Source organism: Urocitellus parryii, chromosome 12 (genome assembly GCF_045843805.1).
Source record: "Urocitellus parryii isolate mUroPar1 chromosome 12, mUroPar1.hap1, whole genome shotgun sequence".
Lineage (NCBI taxonomy): Eukaryota > Metazoa > Chordata > Mammalia > Rodentia > Sciuridae > Urocitellus > Urocitellus parryii.
In genome coordinates, this window is record NC_135542.1 from 100,001,270 (window position 1) to 100,016,346 (window position 15,077).

At 37.0% G+C, this 15,077-nt stretch overlaps 1 pseudogene; it reads left to right on the forward strand.

Moving 5' to 3' along the window:
- Positions 1 to 9,805: 9,805 nt before the first annotated feature.
- LOC113187949 (RCC1 and BTB domain-containing protein 1 pseudogene) lies at positions 9,806 to 10,650 on the forward strand (annotated as a pseudogene).
- The last annotated feature ends 4,427 nt before the right edge of the window (positions 10,651 to 15,077 follow it).

The window sequence follows — 15,077 nt, forward strand, 5'->3', positions numbered from 1 at the left end:
CTGTAAACTTTATTTTATTTTTTTAGGTAGGAAACAGAAAAAGTCAGGAGACAAGGAAGCAAGAAAGAAATTTCCCTAGGGATGAGGAGGCATTCTGCTGGATGGCTTTTTTTTTTTTTTTTTAATTGGTCGTTCATAACATTACATAGTTCTTAATACATCATATTACACGGTTTGATTCAAGTGGATTATGAACTCCCGCTTTTACCCCATATACAAATTGCTGTATCACATCAGTTACCCTTCCATTGATTGACATATTGCCTTTCTAGTGTCTGATGTATTCTGCTGTCTGTCCTATTGTCTATTATCCCCCCTCCCCTCCCCTCCCCTTTTCTCTCTCTACCCCTTCTACTGTAAATCATTTCTTCCATTTGTATTCTCTTGTCTTACCCCTCCTTTCCTCTTATATGACATTTTGTATAACCCTGAGGATCGCCTTCCATTTCCATGCAATTTCCCTTCTCACTCCCTTTCCCTCCCACCTCTCATCCCTGTTTACTGTAAATATTCTTCTCAAGCTCTTCGTACCTACCCTGTCCTTGTTTTCACCCCTTATATCAAAGGAGTCATTTGGTATTTGTTTTTTAAAGATTGACTAGCTTCACTTAGCATAATCTGCTCTAATGCCATCCATTTCCCTCCAAATTCTATGATTTTGTCATTTTTTAATGCAGAGTAATACTCCATAGTGTATAAATGCCACATTTTTTTTATCCATTCATCTATTGAAGGGCATCTAGGCTGGTTCCACAGTCTTGCTATCGTGAATTGAGCTGCTATGAACATCGATGTAGCAGTGTCCCTGTAGCATGCTCTTGTTAGGGCTTTAGGGAATAGACCGAGAAGGGGAATAGCTGGGTCAAATGGTGGTTCCATTCCCAGCTTTCCGAGAAATCTCCATACTGCTTTCCAAATTGGCTGCACCAATTTGCAGTCCCACCAGCAATGAACAAGAGTGCCCTTTTCCCCGCATCCTCTCCAGCACTTATTGTTGTTTGACTTCCTAATGGCTGCCAGTCTTACTGGAGTGAGATGGTATCTTAGGGTAGTTTTGATTTGCATTTCTCTGACTGCTAGCGATGGTGAGCATTGTTTCATGTACTTGTTGATTGATTGTATGTCCTCCTCTGAGAAGTGTCTGTTCAGGTCCTTGGCCCATTTATTGATTGGGTTATTTGTTATCTTATTGTCTAATTTTTTGAGTTCTTTGTATATTCTGGTTATTAGGGCTCTATCTGAAGTGTGTGGAGTAAAGATTTGTTCCCAGGATGTAGGCTCCCTGTTTATCTCTCTTATTGTTTCTTTTGCTGAGAAAAAACTTTTTAGTTTGAGTAAGTCCCATTTGTTGATTCTATTTGTTAACTCTAGCACTATGGGTGTCCTATTGAGGAATTTGGAGCCCGATCCCACAGCATGTAGATCATAACCAACTTTTTCTTCTATCAGATGCCGTGTCTCTGATTTAGTATCAAGCTCCTTGATCCATTTTGAGTTAACTTTTGTGCACGGCGAGAGATAGGGATTCAGATTCATTTTGGTGCAAGTGGATTTCCAGTTTTCCCAGCACCATTTGTTGAAGATGCTATCCTTCTTCCATTGCATGCTTTTAGCCCCTTTATCAAATATAAGATAGTTGTAGTTTTGTGGATTGGTTACTGTGTCCTCTATTCTGTACCACTGGTCCACCCGCCTGTTTTGGTACCAGTACCATGCTGTTTTTGTTACTATTGCTCTGTAGTATAGTTTGAAGTCTGGTATCGCTATACCGCCTGATTCACATTTCCTGCTTAGTATTGTTTTTGCTATTCTGGGTCTTTTATTATTCCATATGAATTTCATGATTCTTTTATCTATTTCTACAAGATATGCTGTTGGGATTTTGATTGGCATTGCATTGAACTTATAGAGAACTTTTGGTAATATCGCCATTTTGATGATGTTAGTTCTGCCTATCCATGAGCAGGGTATGTTTTTCCATCTTCTAAGGTCTTCTTCTATGTCTTTCTTTAGGGTTCTGTAATTTTCATTGTATAAATCTTTCACCTCTTTTGTTAGGTTGATTCCCAAGTATTTTATTTTTTGGGGGGATATTGTGAATGGAGTAGTTGTCCTCATTTCCGTTTCAGAGGGTTTGTCGCTGATATACAGGAATGCCTTTGATTTATGCGTGTTGATCTTATATCCTGCCACTTTGCTGAATTCATTTATTAGCTCTAATAGCTTCTTTGTAGACCCTTTTGGGTCTGCTAGGTATAGAATCATATCATCTGCAAATAGTGATAATTTAAGTTCTTCTTTTCCTATTTTAATGCCTTTAATTTCTTTTGACTGTCTAATTGCTCTGGCCAGTGTTTCGAGGACTATGTTGAACAGAAGTGGTGAGAGAGGGCATCCCTGTCTTGTACCAGATCTTAGAGGGAATGCCTTCAATTTTTCTCCATTCAGAATGATGCTGGCCTGTGGCTTATCATAGATTGCTTTTACAATGTTAAGGTATGATCCTGTTATCCCTAATTTTTCTAGCATTTTGAACATAAAGGGATGCTGTACTTTGTCGAATGCTTTTTCTGCATCTATTGAGATGATCATATGGTTCTTATTTTTAAGTCTATTGATGTGGTGAATAACATTTATTGATTTCCGTATATTAAACCAGCCTTGCATCCCAGGGATGAATCCTACTTGATCATGATGTATAATTTTTTTGATATGTATTTGAATCCGATTCGCCAGAATTTTATTGAGGATTTTTGCGTCAAGGTTCATTAGAGATATTGGTCTGTAGTTTTCCTTCTTTGATGTGTCTTTGTCTGGTTTCGGAATCAGGGTGATGTTGGCCTCGTAGAATGAATTTGGAAGTTCTCCCTCTTTTTCTATTTCCTGAAATAGCTTGAAAAGTATTGGTGTTAGTTCCTCTTTAAAGGTTTTGTAAAACTCTGCTGTATACCCATCCGGTCCTGGGCTTTTCTTAGTTGGTAGTCTTTTGATGGTTTCTTCTATTTCCTCTATTGTTATTGGTCTGTTTAGGTTGTCTATATCCTCCTGGCTCAATCTGGGCAGATCATAGGACTCAAGGAATTTATCTATGCCTTCACTATCTTCTATTTTATTGGAGTATAAGGATTCAAAGTAATTTCTGATTATCTTCTGTATTTCTGAAGTGTCTGTTGTGATATTGCCTTTTTCATCCCGTATGCTAGTAATTTGGGTTCTCTCTCTTCTTCTCTTTGTTAGCATGGCTAAGGGTCTGTCAATTTTATTTATTTTTTCAAAGAACCAGCTTTTAGTTTTGTCAATTTTTTCAATTGTTTCTTTTGTTTCAATTTCATTAATTTCAGCTCTGATTTTAATTATTTCTTGCCTTCTACTTCTTTTGCTGTTGTTTTGCTCTTCTTTTTCTAGGATTTTGAGATGAAGTATGAGATCATTTATTTGTTGGTTTTTTTCTTTTTTTGAGGAATGAACTCCAAGCAATGAATTTTCCTCTTAGAACTGCTTTCAATGTGTCCCAAAGATTCCGATATGTTGTGTCTGTGTTTTCATTTAACTCTAGGAATTTTTTAATTTCCTCCTTGATGTCTTCTAAAACCCATTGATCACTCAGCAACCTATTGTTCATTCTCCAGGTGATGCTTGATTTTTCCTTTCTTCTTTTATCATTGATTTTCAGTTTCATTCCATTATGATCAGATAAGATGCATGGTATTATCTCTACCCCTTTGTATTGTCTAAGAGTTGCCCTGTGACATAGTATATGGTCTATTTTTGAGAAGGTTCCATGTGCTGCTGAGAAAAAAGTGTAGCTACTTGATGTTGGGTGGTATAGTCTATATATGTCAATTAAGTCTAGGTTGTTAATTGTGTTATTGAGTTCTATAGTTTCCTTATTTAACTTTTGTTTGGAAGATCTGTCCAGTGGTGAGAGAGGTGTGTTGAAGTCTCCCATGATTATTGTATGTTGGTCTATTAGACTCTTGAACTTGAGAAGAGTTTGCTTGATGAACACAGCTGCACCATTATTTGGGGCATATATATTTATGATTGTTATGTCTTGTTGGTGTATGGTTCCCTTGAGCAGTATGAAGTGTCCTTCTATATCCCTTTTGATTAGCTTTGGCTTGAAATCTATTTTATTAGATATGAGTATGGACACTCCTGCTTGTTTCCGCGGTCCATATGAGTGATATGATTTTTCCCAACCTTTCACCTTCAGTCTATGTATATCTTTTCCTATCAAATGCGTCTCCTGTAGACAGCATATTGTTGGGTCTTGTTTTTTGATCCATTCTACTAGCCTGTGTCTCTTAATTGGTGAGTTTAAGCCATTGACATTTAGGGTTATTATTGAGATATGGTTTGTTCTTCTATCCATATTTGTTTATTGATGTTACTAAACCTGATTTGTTATCCTCTTTGACTACTTTCCCCCCTTTACTGTCCTACCTCCCATTGTTGGTTTTCAATGTTATTTTCCATTTCCTCTTCCTGTAATGTTTTGCCAAGGATTTTTTGAAGAGATGGTTTTCTAGCTGCAAATTCTTTTAACTTTTGTTTATTGTGGAAGGTTTTAATTTCATCTTCTAACCTGAAGCTTAATTTCGCCGGATACACGATTCTTGGTTGGAGCCCATTGTCTTTCAGTGTTTGAAATATGTTATTCCAGGATCTTCTAGCTTTCAGAGTCTGTGTTGAGAGATCAGCTGTTATCCTGATTGGTTTACCCCTAAATGTAATCTGCTTTCTTTCTCTTGCAGCTTTTAAGATTCTCTCCTTATTCTGTATGTTGGACATCTTCATTATAATGTGTCTAGGTGTGGATCTCTTATGATTTTGCACATTCGGCGTCCTGTAGGCTTCTAGGATTTGGGATTCTGTCTCAATCTTCAATTCTGGGAAGTTTTCTCGTATTATTTCACTGAATAGACTGTGTATTCCTTTGGAATGGAGCTCTGTGCCTTCCTGTATCCCAATGACTCTTAAATTTGGTCTTTTGATATTGTCCCATAATTCTTGGATGTTCTGCTCATGGTTTCTTAGCAGACTTGCTGAGCTGTCTATGTTCTTTTCCAGTTGAAATACTTTGTCTTCATTGTCTGATGTTCTCTCTTCTAAGTGATCTACTCTGCTGGTAGTATTCTCAATTGAGTTTTTAAGTTGGTTTATTGTTTCCTGCATTTCTAGAATTTCAATTTGTTTGTTTTTTATTACCTCTATCTCCCTGTGAAATTGATCTTTTACTTCCTGGATTTGTTTGTCAATGTGATCTTTCATTGTCTGATTTTGCTGTCTCATGTCTTCCTTGAGACTCCAGATCATCTGAAGCATATATATCCTGAACTCTTTATCTGATATTCCATCTGTTGCAGCTATTACCTCTTCTAAAGTTGAGTTGACCTGCATTGCTTGTGGTCCTTTCTTTCCTTGTCTTTTCATACTGCTCGCGTTTCTTTCTGCTTGGTGCAACTGTTGTGTTTTGAAATTTACCCCCTATTTATTTATGTTGCTCTTGTATACTTGAAAAGTCTCCCTTGCAGGTGCGGGCGGCGGCTGTGCCCCTACTCCAATTGGGGTGACGTGTCTACCACGCTGGCGGCTCTCTGGGCCTGTTCCGGGAGTGGAAGGCGGCTCTGCTCTGTCCCTATTCCAATTGGGGTGTCGTGACTACAATGCTGGCAGGTCGCTGGGCCTGTTCCGGGCATGTGCGGTGGGCTTGGCTGGCGGGATTCCACCTAATGGCAGTCTCTAACCTCCCTGCTTGCTAATTAATGGCTTCTCTGAGGCGCCACGCCTTCTGTAGCTGCGGGGCAGGCCGCGCGAATCAGTTGGCCTGGATCTCCGGGGTCCTGCTGCTGGCTGTTTTGATGTTGCAAGCTGTTGGAGAGTGGTGGTGTATTCTTCAGCTTTCCCGGATGGTGGCCGCTGACTGCCTGGATGGAGTGTCCGCTGTTTTGATGTTGCACTCTGAAGGAGAGTGGCGGTGTATCCTTCAGCTTTCCCGGATGGTGGCCGCTGACTGCCTCGGTGGAGTGTCCACTGTGGGGGATGGGACTGTACAGCTTCCTTCCCCTTCTGAGATCCCGTGCTCGGCCCAAGGGTCCGTGTGGGCTTGGCTGGTGGGATTCCACCTAATGGCCTTCCCTAACCTCCCTGCTTGCTAATTAATGGCTTCACTGAGGCGCCACGCCTTCTGTAGCCGCAGGGCAGGCCACGCGAATCAGTTGGCCTGGATCTCCGGGGCCCTGCTGCAGGCTGCTGGGATCCCTGGCACTCTCTGCTGGATGGCTTTTTAAAATGTTTCCTACAAAATTCTCTGCCTCATTAACAACTGTTTTTGTCAGGAAAGTCTCCCTTTGATTTTATAAATGAACATGATTTCTCATTCTTTAATGAATGCACGCTGCTCCATCAATAAACCCATCACACGTTTTCACCATGTCATTTATAGGCATTTTTTTCTGAAGTGTCAACAATGCCATATTCATCTTCACTAATATTATGATCACCTCAATTCAGAACCATTTCAGTTATTTCACCATGGGCAATGAATGAACTGGAGCCTCATTATTAATGGTAAAATTGTCAATATGCACTACTTCGTGCTTATTAATGAATTCTAAGGGCATATGCTTTTTGCATATATAAAGAGGTCAGATAATTTTTTTCTCATTTGACATACAGAATTCTTCAGTCATCACCACCTTGTCCATCATCATGGCTGAATATAACTCCAGACCATTCACACACAATTATGCTTAGTCTGTATGTTCTAAGAAACGACAGCAACATATTTCAACAAACTGCATGATAAGGTCGTTTTACAAACCTTCCAGGCCTACACATCTGTTTACTGCTATAACAAGCTGTTCAAGAAAGTGTTTTTATATTTACTCTTCATTGATCTAAGGATACCCTGCCTGAATGAATACATGGCTGAATTAATAAAGTCACATTTGGGGGAAAGTATATGGTATAAACATGACTCTTGGAGAGACGTTTTGCTAAAGGATGAATCGAACAGTTGTCAAGGAATAATAAAATCTTGGAGTTGCCATCCAATTTAGCTTTTCTGCAGGGAGCACAAGCCACCAATACTAAATCCTGGTGAAAGTAATCAGAAACCATGTACTGGGTAACCTAGGCCTATTCATTAGGATAATATTGAACTGGTAAGAAAATCATTTTTACAATAGTGTGGACACCAGCTCTTGCGTATCACATCAAATTAACATAATGTTTACCTGCTGCATTGGCACATCACAGTTATTCTACCCTGGGCTTCCTATAAGATTTCTTAATTCCTTTAAGATCTGTCTCATCAACCATATTCTATGTCATTCTGGGGCAATAATGGCAAAACTGTAATATTTGATCAGCTCAACAGATTCACTTTCTGGTGAGAGATTTTCATCAGATAACTGATGCAAACTTATCAGTGAATTTATCCATTGCTTTGTGATTAGTAGATGCCTTATCACAAAAAAAATTTTAAAGATTTAATGTTGCATCTTACTTTAAACTACAACAAGCTGTATATGTGTAGTTCTCTCAAATGTTTTGTTTATCATGATAGCAATTTGCTTGCTTCACGATCAGTTCACTATTAAGTGGTGTGTGTTCACTGCAGTGCTGATAGATTGACCTTATAAATGTATATAATATTCATTTTTAGCTTTATACTGTCTTATTTTATTTTTTAATTAAATTTTTTTTAAAAAAATTATTTGTTCTTTTTACATACACATGGGAGTAGAGTATATTTTGACATTATACATACATGGAGTATAACATCCTAATTAGAATTGTATTCTGTACATGATGTAGAGTTTCACTGTTCATAAACTCACACATAAACATTAGAAAGTTATGGCCAATTCATTCTACTATCTTTCTAATCAAATCTCTCCTCCCTTCCCTTCATTCCCTTTGTCTAATCCAATACACTTGTATTCTCTCCCCCACCCCAGTTTACTGTGTGTTAGAATCCATGTCAGAGAGAATATTTGGCCTTCATTGGAACTGGCTTATTTCACATAGCATAATAGTCTCCAGCACTATCCATTTATTGGCAAATGTCATAATTTCATTTTCTTTATAGCTGGGTAATATTCCATTGTATATGTGTACCACATTTTTTTAATCCATTTATCTGTTGAGGGGCATCTACGTTGGTTCCATAATTTAGCTATTGTAAATTGAGCTATTCTAAACATTGATGTGACTGTGTCACTGTAGTATGCAGATTTTAAAAACTTTGGGTATATACTGAGGAGTGGTATAACTGGCACAAAGGGTAGTTACTTTCCAACTTTTCTGAGGAATCCCCATATTACTTTCCAGAGTGGTTGTACAATTTACAGTTTCTTCTTCAGCAAATGGATAAGTACATCTTTATTCCCTACATCCTTAACAACATTTATTTTTACATATATTCTTGATAATTGCCATTCTGATTGGAGTGAGAAATCTCAGTATAGTTTTAATTTGCATTCCTTTACTTTCTAGAGATGTTGAATATTTTGAATCTTTTATCCAATGTATGCCTATGGTGTCTTTGTCTAGTATGAAATAACTGTATATATGTGGGTTTGTCTTTTTGCCATCTATTTTGCTCCATTAGTCTTCATGTCTGTTTTTGTGCCAATACAACACGGTTTTTAGGACTCATAAATGAACTCAACAAAGTAGCAGATTTAAAATTAATACCCATAATTCAATGCATTTTTATACACTGATGATGAATCAGCTGAAAGTGAAATTAGGAAAACTGTTCCATTCACAGTACCCTCAAAAATTTAAAATACTTGAGAATCAATCTAACAAAAGAGGTGAATGACCTCCGTGATCAAAACTACAGAACACTAAAGAAAGAAATTGAAGAAGACCTTAGAAGATGGAAAGATCTACCATGTTCTTGAATAGGCAGTATTAACATTGTCAAATGGCCATACTAACAAAAGGACTATACAGATTTAATGCAATTCCTATTAAAATTCTAGTGGCATTCTTCATAGAAATAGAAAAGGCATTCATGAAATTCATTTGTACCCCTCCAGAATAGCCAAAGAATCCTTAGTGAAAAAAAGTGAAGCAGGAGGCCTCACAGAACTTTTCATTCACTTCTGATTGGCAATTTTAGTATACGGCATCAGGATTTATTTTCTGTTTCTTTAGGTCATGTATACTGGTCATTCAAACATGGTGCTCTTTTAAAAGACACGTCACTGTTAAACCAGTGTCCAGTTTCCCTAAAATCTTTATATTCTTGCTACAGATAAATGTAAATGCTTCTGTTTTTCTTATCACTGCCAACTGCAGGGATGTCTTCAGTCCTTTTTGATATGCACAACTATATTATTATACTTCAGAGCAAAGAATGAGGGAAAAAGGCAAAGTTAGTAATGCAGTACATCACACACTTTTGAGGAGTAATCTGATGAAGCAACTGTTGGAGTATCTGGCTTGCACATGTGCTCTTGTATTACCCTTTGTTCTTGTGTGAGGGAACCTGGGTTTGCATGGAAAATATGTATCACAAATGAAGGGGATGGGAAGTTTGTTTATTTTTCCCCTTAGAGATCCTAAACAAGCAATATATGATGCACCTGTTTTGACTGCAACCTGTCATGTGAGGTCAAGTGTAAAATTTTATGCCTATGGTGTCACATTATTGCTCAAAAATTTTAGATTCTGGAACATTTCAGATTGACAGATTTTGGATTAGGGATTCTCAACTTGTACTTCATCATGATCTATTTACCAAAACATAGATGTTAGTTTACAGGAACTGCTTGAAGTCACAGTCATGGTGGATGTAGGAACGTGACTAATCTTCACTCTGTTCTCCCCTCAAGAATTTGCATCTATTTTGAAAGCATGTGTCTTTGCCATTCTCAGCCAAGGAATCTCTGTACATTAATGACAATGATGAGATTTTTGTGTTTGGACTGAACTACAGTAATTGTCTGACAAGTGGAAATAACCAGATCACACTTGTAACTGAGACACTAAAATCCTTAAATGGAAAGATTAAAATCCTTGGTTATGGAATTGGCCCCCATGTTTTCCTCAGCACTGAAGATGGAGTGGTCTATGCCTAAGGTCACATGGATACATCCAGCTGGGGAAAGGAATCGCCAACCAGGGGATTGCTCTCATCCATGTCTGCACCAATCTTTTGATCAAGCAGGTGTTGAAGTAGCTTGAGGATCAGATAACAATGACTCTACCAGCTGATGGAAAGGTGTTTGTTTCAGGCTATATCAATGGTAACCAGGTGTAATTAGGATCTACAGCAAATCAACTAACTCCTCAAAAGCGTACCAACTGTTTATTAAGAGGGTAATTGGTATTTGATTGCCTATGGTCAGATCTGGTCTATGATAGTCGTGGACAGTGTGAGGTGCTTGGATGGGATTATAATGGCAATGGTCAGCTAGATTTAGGAAACATCAGCAACCAGCTGAGGCCTGTGAGATTGGTAACCTTATAGATCATGTGTGTAAAACAAATTGTGGCTATGCACGTACTCTAGCATGAATAGATAAGGGCTTGCACTATTCCTGGGGAGCTTACATAGATGTGTGGTTGGAAACTGGTAATAAAAATAACCTAACTCCAGCACCAATCATGGTGGAATATAAAGGGTAGTGGGATTACTGCCTGTCATTCCATCCACATGTCTACTGACAAGGCCCAGGGCATGCAGATGTCCATGTGGGGCCTGTGTTGGAGGCCAATCAGTAATCCTTCTCTATCTCACCAACTTCTGCAAGGATAAAGTGGGCTTTCTAGTACTACCTTCTATCTGTAGAACATGGAGACTTTATAGCAGTAGTAAGAGTCACTGAATAAATACATTTTAAAGTGCTTCTGGGAATCAATATCAAAGGCTTCATGTAATGAAGAAAGACTCTGATAGACCGAAAACTGCCTATCTAAAATGTTTAATTCATGTCCATAAAGTTGTTTTGAAAATCAGGTGAATACTTTTCAATTCATGTTCCACTTATATTAGAATATGAATTCATGGAGGACATGATAGAAATAGACCATTTTTTGTACCTCATGTATCATGCCTTTGACCAGTTACTCTGCAGAGACACACTGGATCTGTCACCTAAAGATGTCATAGGTCTTCTAAATGTGGTGACATCTTATTGTGAAAACAGACTGAAAAAACTTTGCCACCACATTATCAAGTAAGGAATCACTGTAGAAAATCATATTATTCTCCACTGCATAAGATTTATAAGATAAGATTTAGAAGACTTCTGCTTTAAGTTTTGCATCTATCATTTAAGGAAGATACACAGATGGTAACATTTTGACAAATGCATGGTCCACTGTTAAAGGAGTTAATTTATAAAGCCAGTAAGGGTGGAGCTTCAAGAAAATCAATCTAACAAAAGAGATGAAAGACCTCTATAATAAAAACTACAAAACACTAAGAAAGAAATTGAAGAAAATCTTAAGAAATAGAGATCCCATGTTGTTTGATTAATATTAATATTGTCAAAATGAATTAATATTGTCAAATGGTCATACTACCAAAAGCATTATACAGATTTAATGCAATTCCTATTAAAATTCCAATGATGCTCTTCATAGAAATAGAAGAAGCAGTTGTGAAATTAATTTGGAAAATAAATAGGCCCAAAATAACCAAAGCAATTCTTAGTGAGAAAAGTGAATCTGGTTGCATCTCAATACCAGACTTTAAATTATACTATAGAGATATGATAACAAAAACAGTATGGTATAAGAACCAAAACAGGCATGAAAACTATGGAACAACATAGAAGACACAGAGACAACCCCAAATAAATACAAGTAATTCACACTAGAATAGGCACCATAAATGTACATTGGATAAAAGATAGCCTCTTCAACAAATGGTGCTGGGAAAACTGGAAATCCATATGCAATAGAATGCAATTGAATCCCTAATCTCACCCTGCACAAAATTCACCTCGAAATGGATCAAAGACCTAGGGATTAGACCATAAACCCTACATCTACTAGAAGAAAATGTAGACCAAACTCTCCATCATGTTGGAACTGACTTCCTCAACAACACTCCTAAAGCACAAGAAATAAAACCAGAAATCAATACACGGGAGGATAAAAGACAAAAAAGCTTCTTTACACCAAATAATAACATTAACAGAGGGCCTACATAATGGGAGAAAATCTTTGCCACCTGCCACTCAGATAAAGCATTCATCTGAAGGATATATAAAGAATGCAAAATACTTAACACCAAAAATCAAATAACTCAACTAAAAAATGGGCAAAGGAACTGAACAGGCACTTCACAGAGAAGATATACAAATAGTCAACAAATATATGAAAATATCTTCAACATCCCTAGAAATTAGAGAAATGCAAATTAAAACTACACTGAGATTTCATCTCACTCCAGTAAGATGGCAACAATCAAGAATACAAGTAAAATAAATATTGGTAAGGATGTGGAGGAAAGGATACAATCATACATTGGTAGTAGGACTGTAAATTGGTGCAACTACTATGGAATACATTATGGCAGGTTTTCAAAAACTTTGTAATGGAATCACCATTTGACTCAGTTATCCCATTCCTCAGTATATACCAAAATGACTTACAATCTACATACTACAATGACACAACCACATAAATGTTTATAGTAGCTCAATTTGCTATAGCTAAGCCATGGAACCAATGTAGATGCCCTTCAACCGATGAATGGATTAAGAAAATATGGTATACATAGACAATGGAATATTAACTCAGCCATAAAGAAGAATAAAATTATGACATTTCCAATAAATTGATAGATCTGGAGAATAGTATGCTATGTGAAATAAGCCAGTCTCAAAAACTATAAGCTGCATGTTCTCTCTGATATGGGGATGTTAACACACAATAAGTGGGGTAGGGGGAGAATGGAAGTCCACTGTATTGAACAAGGGAGAATGAATGGAAGGAAGGGAGAACAGGAATAGAAATCTGACATAAAGTTTTCCTATATACATACTTAAACACAACACAGTGAATCTCCATATCCCTTTCAACCAGAAGACTGGTATCTTAATTAGAATAAGATGTATTCCATATGTTATGGTTTGGGTGTGGAGTATCCCCCAAAAGCCCACATGTGAAACAATGCAAGAAAATTTGAAGGAGAAATGATTGGGTTATAGCCTTCATCTAATCAGTGGATTTATCCTGGATGGGATTAACTGAATGGTAATTGGAGACAGATGGGGTGTGGCTGGATGAAGTGGTTCACTGGGGACATGGCTTTGGAGTATATATTTTGTATCTAGAGAGTAGATTATCTCTCTCTTTGCTTTCTGATCTCCATGTGAGCTGCTTCTCTCTGCCACAGTCTTCTGCCAAGATGTTGTGCCTTACCTCGAGCTTTGGGGAATGGAGCTTTTATGAATTAAGACCTCTGAAACCATGAGTCTTCAAATAAACTTTTCTTCCCTAACATTGTTCTGGTCAGATCTTTTAGACACAGCAAAAAAAGCTGACTAAAAACACCATGTTTGTATAAATATGTCATAATATACTGTCATATATAATTAAATAGAAATTTAAAAAGTTTTTTTTAAGGTTTTTTTTTTTTTTTTTTTTTTTTTTTTTTTTTTTTTTTTTTTTTTTTTACAAGGCTGCTGGCTATGGGCAAGCATTCTAAGTCTCTGTTGGTGATGTGCCCAGCTTGTACTCTACAGGTGATGTGATTCTGCAGGTAAAAACCTTCAGGTTGTTTTTTGCACATTTGTATTCTCTGTAGGAATACTGAAGGATGTTCAACTTTCCCTGAGGCCATTTTGAACAGCTCTCGTTTTAGATATGTGTATTTTAAATGTGACCTTCCTTATGTTTAGGCTGGAACATTTTGAATGTTTAGCTGTTTTTGGTTTTGTTTCTGATTAGAGGAACTTCTGAATTTGTAAAAAAAGGAAGTTGTTGACAACTGTCCTGGGTCAAATAATACAAATTATTGATGCCACAAGCTGTCACAGTTTGTGAATTGTGAAATGAACCTAGTGACCCACCAGAAACTAAGAATGCTATCCTGGAGGTGGGTTAGGTGAAGTACTGCTGTTAGTTGCTAGTTGGTACAATACCTTGCTGGAAAGGACCGTTAGGATTGTTTGAGGCTTTTGTAGGCTTGTATTTGTAATTGATGGATTTTAAGCTATAAGGTACATCAAAGGTGTGTTCTTTTAACATAAGTTAAAATGATAATTGAGTAAAAGTAAAATTCTAGGCTTACAAAATTTTTATATGGATTTAAGCACATAAACAGTAGCCATGTAGAACTGTCCATGGAAAACTGAAACTTTGGATAAAGGTGAATGTTTACTATATTAGAATTTCCACTGCTTATTCAGTGGTCTTTTATCTCATTAATATTCAATTTGTAAAATAAAATTTATGTTACCCTCTCACATTTAAATATTATAAATTCTAACTAATAAAGAAAAACAAAGTCATATATAGTAGACCCTTTCCTTTCCTGCTATGACTGCTATAACGTCAGATCTGCTACATCATGACTCGAAGAAGTGGTATTACAAACACCTTTCTTATAGGACTTAATGGAATTTGCTTTGTCTACATTATCTAGGCCAAATTCCATCAAAGACTTACTGATTGGAAATGTAGTCACCTTTCATGTTGTGTTTTTTCCTCTTTTGGTTGCACTAAATCTACTGTTTAGCAGACCTTCACCTTGCAAAGGGATTCTAAAACCGTAGTTTTCCTGGAAAGGCTCTATTTAAAATGTAGCTATTGTTTTGGTCTGGTTAAGAAATATGACTCTGGGATATAAGATTTTTATCAGTTTTATCACGTGTGTCTATTGAGTTTGCATTAAGAACAAACTCTGCCCTGTTCTCTGGTCTATTAACTCATTTCCATTCCTATGAGTTATATTAGTATGTTGTTTCCTATTTAGAATGACTCCTTCTGAACTGAGATCCTGAATCCACTTTTCACAACCACATTTACAAGAAGCACAAAATATGTTGCAGCTACAATTTTAGCAATGTACTTAATTGTGTGTGTATTGGGGTGGATAG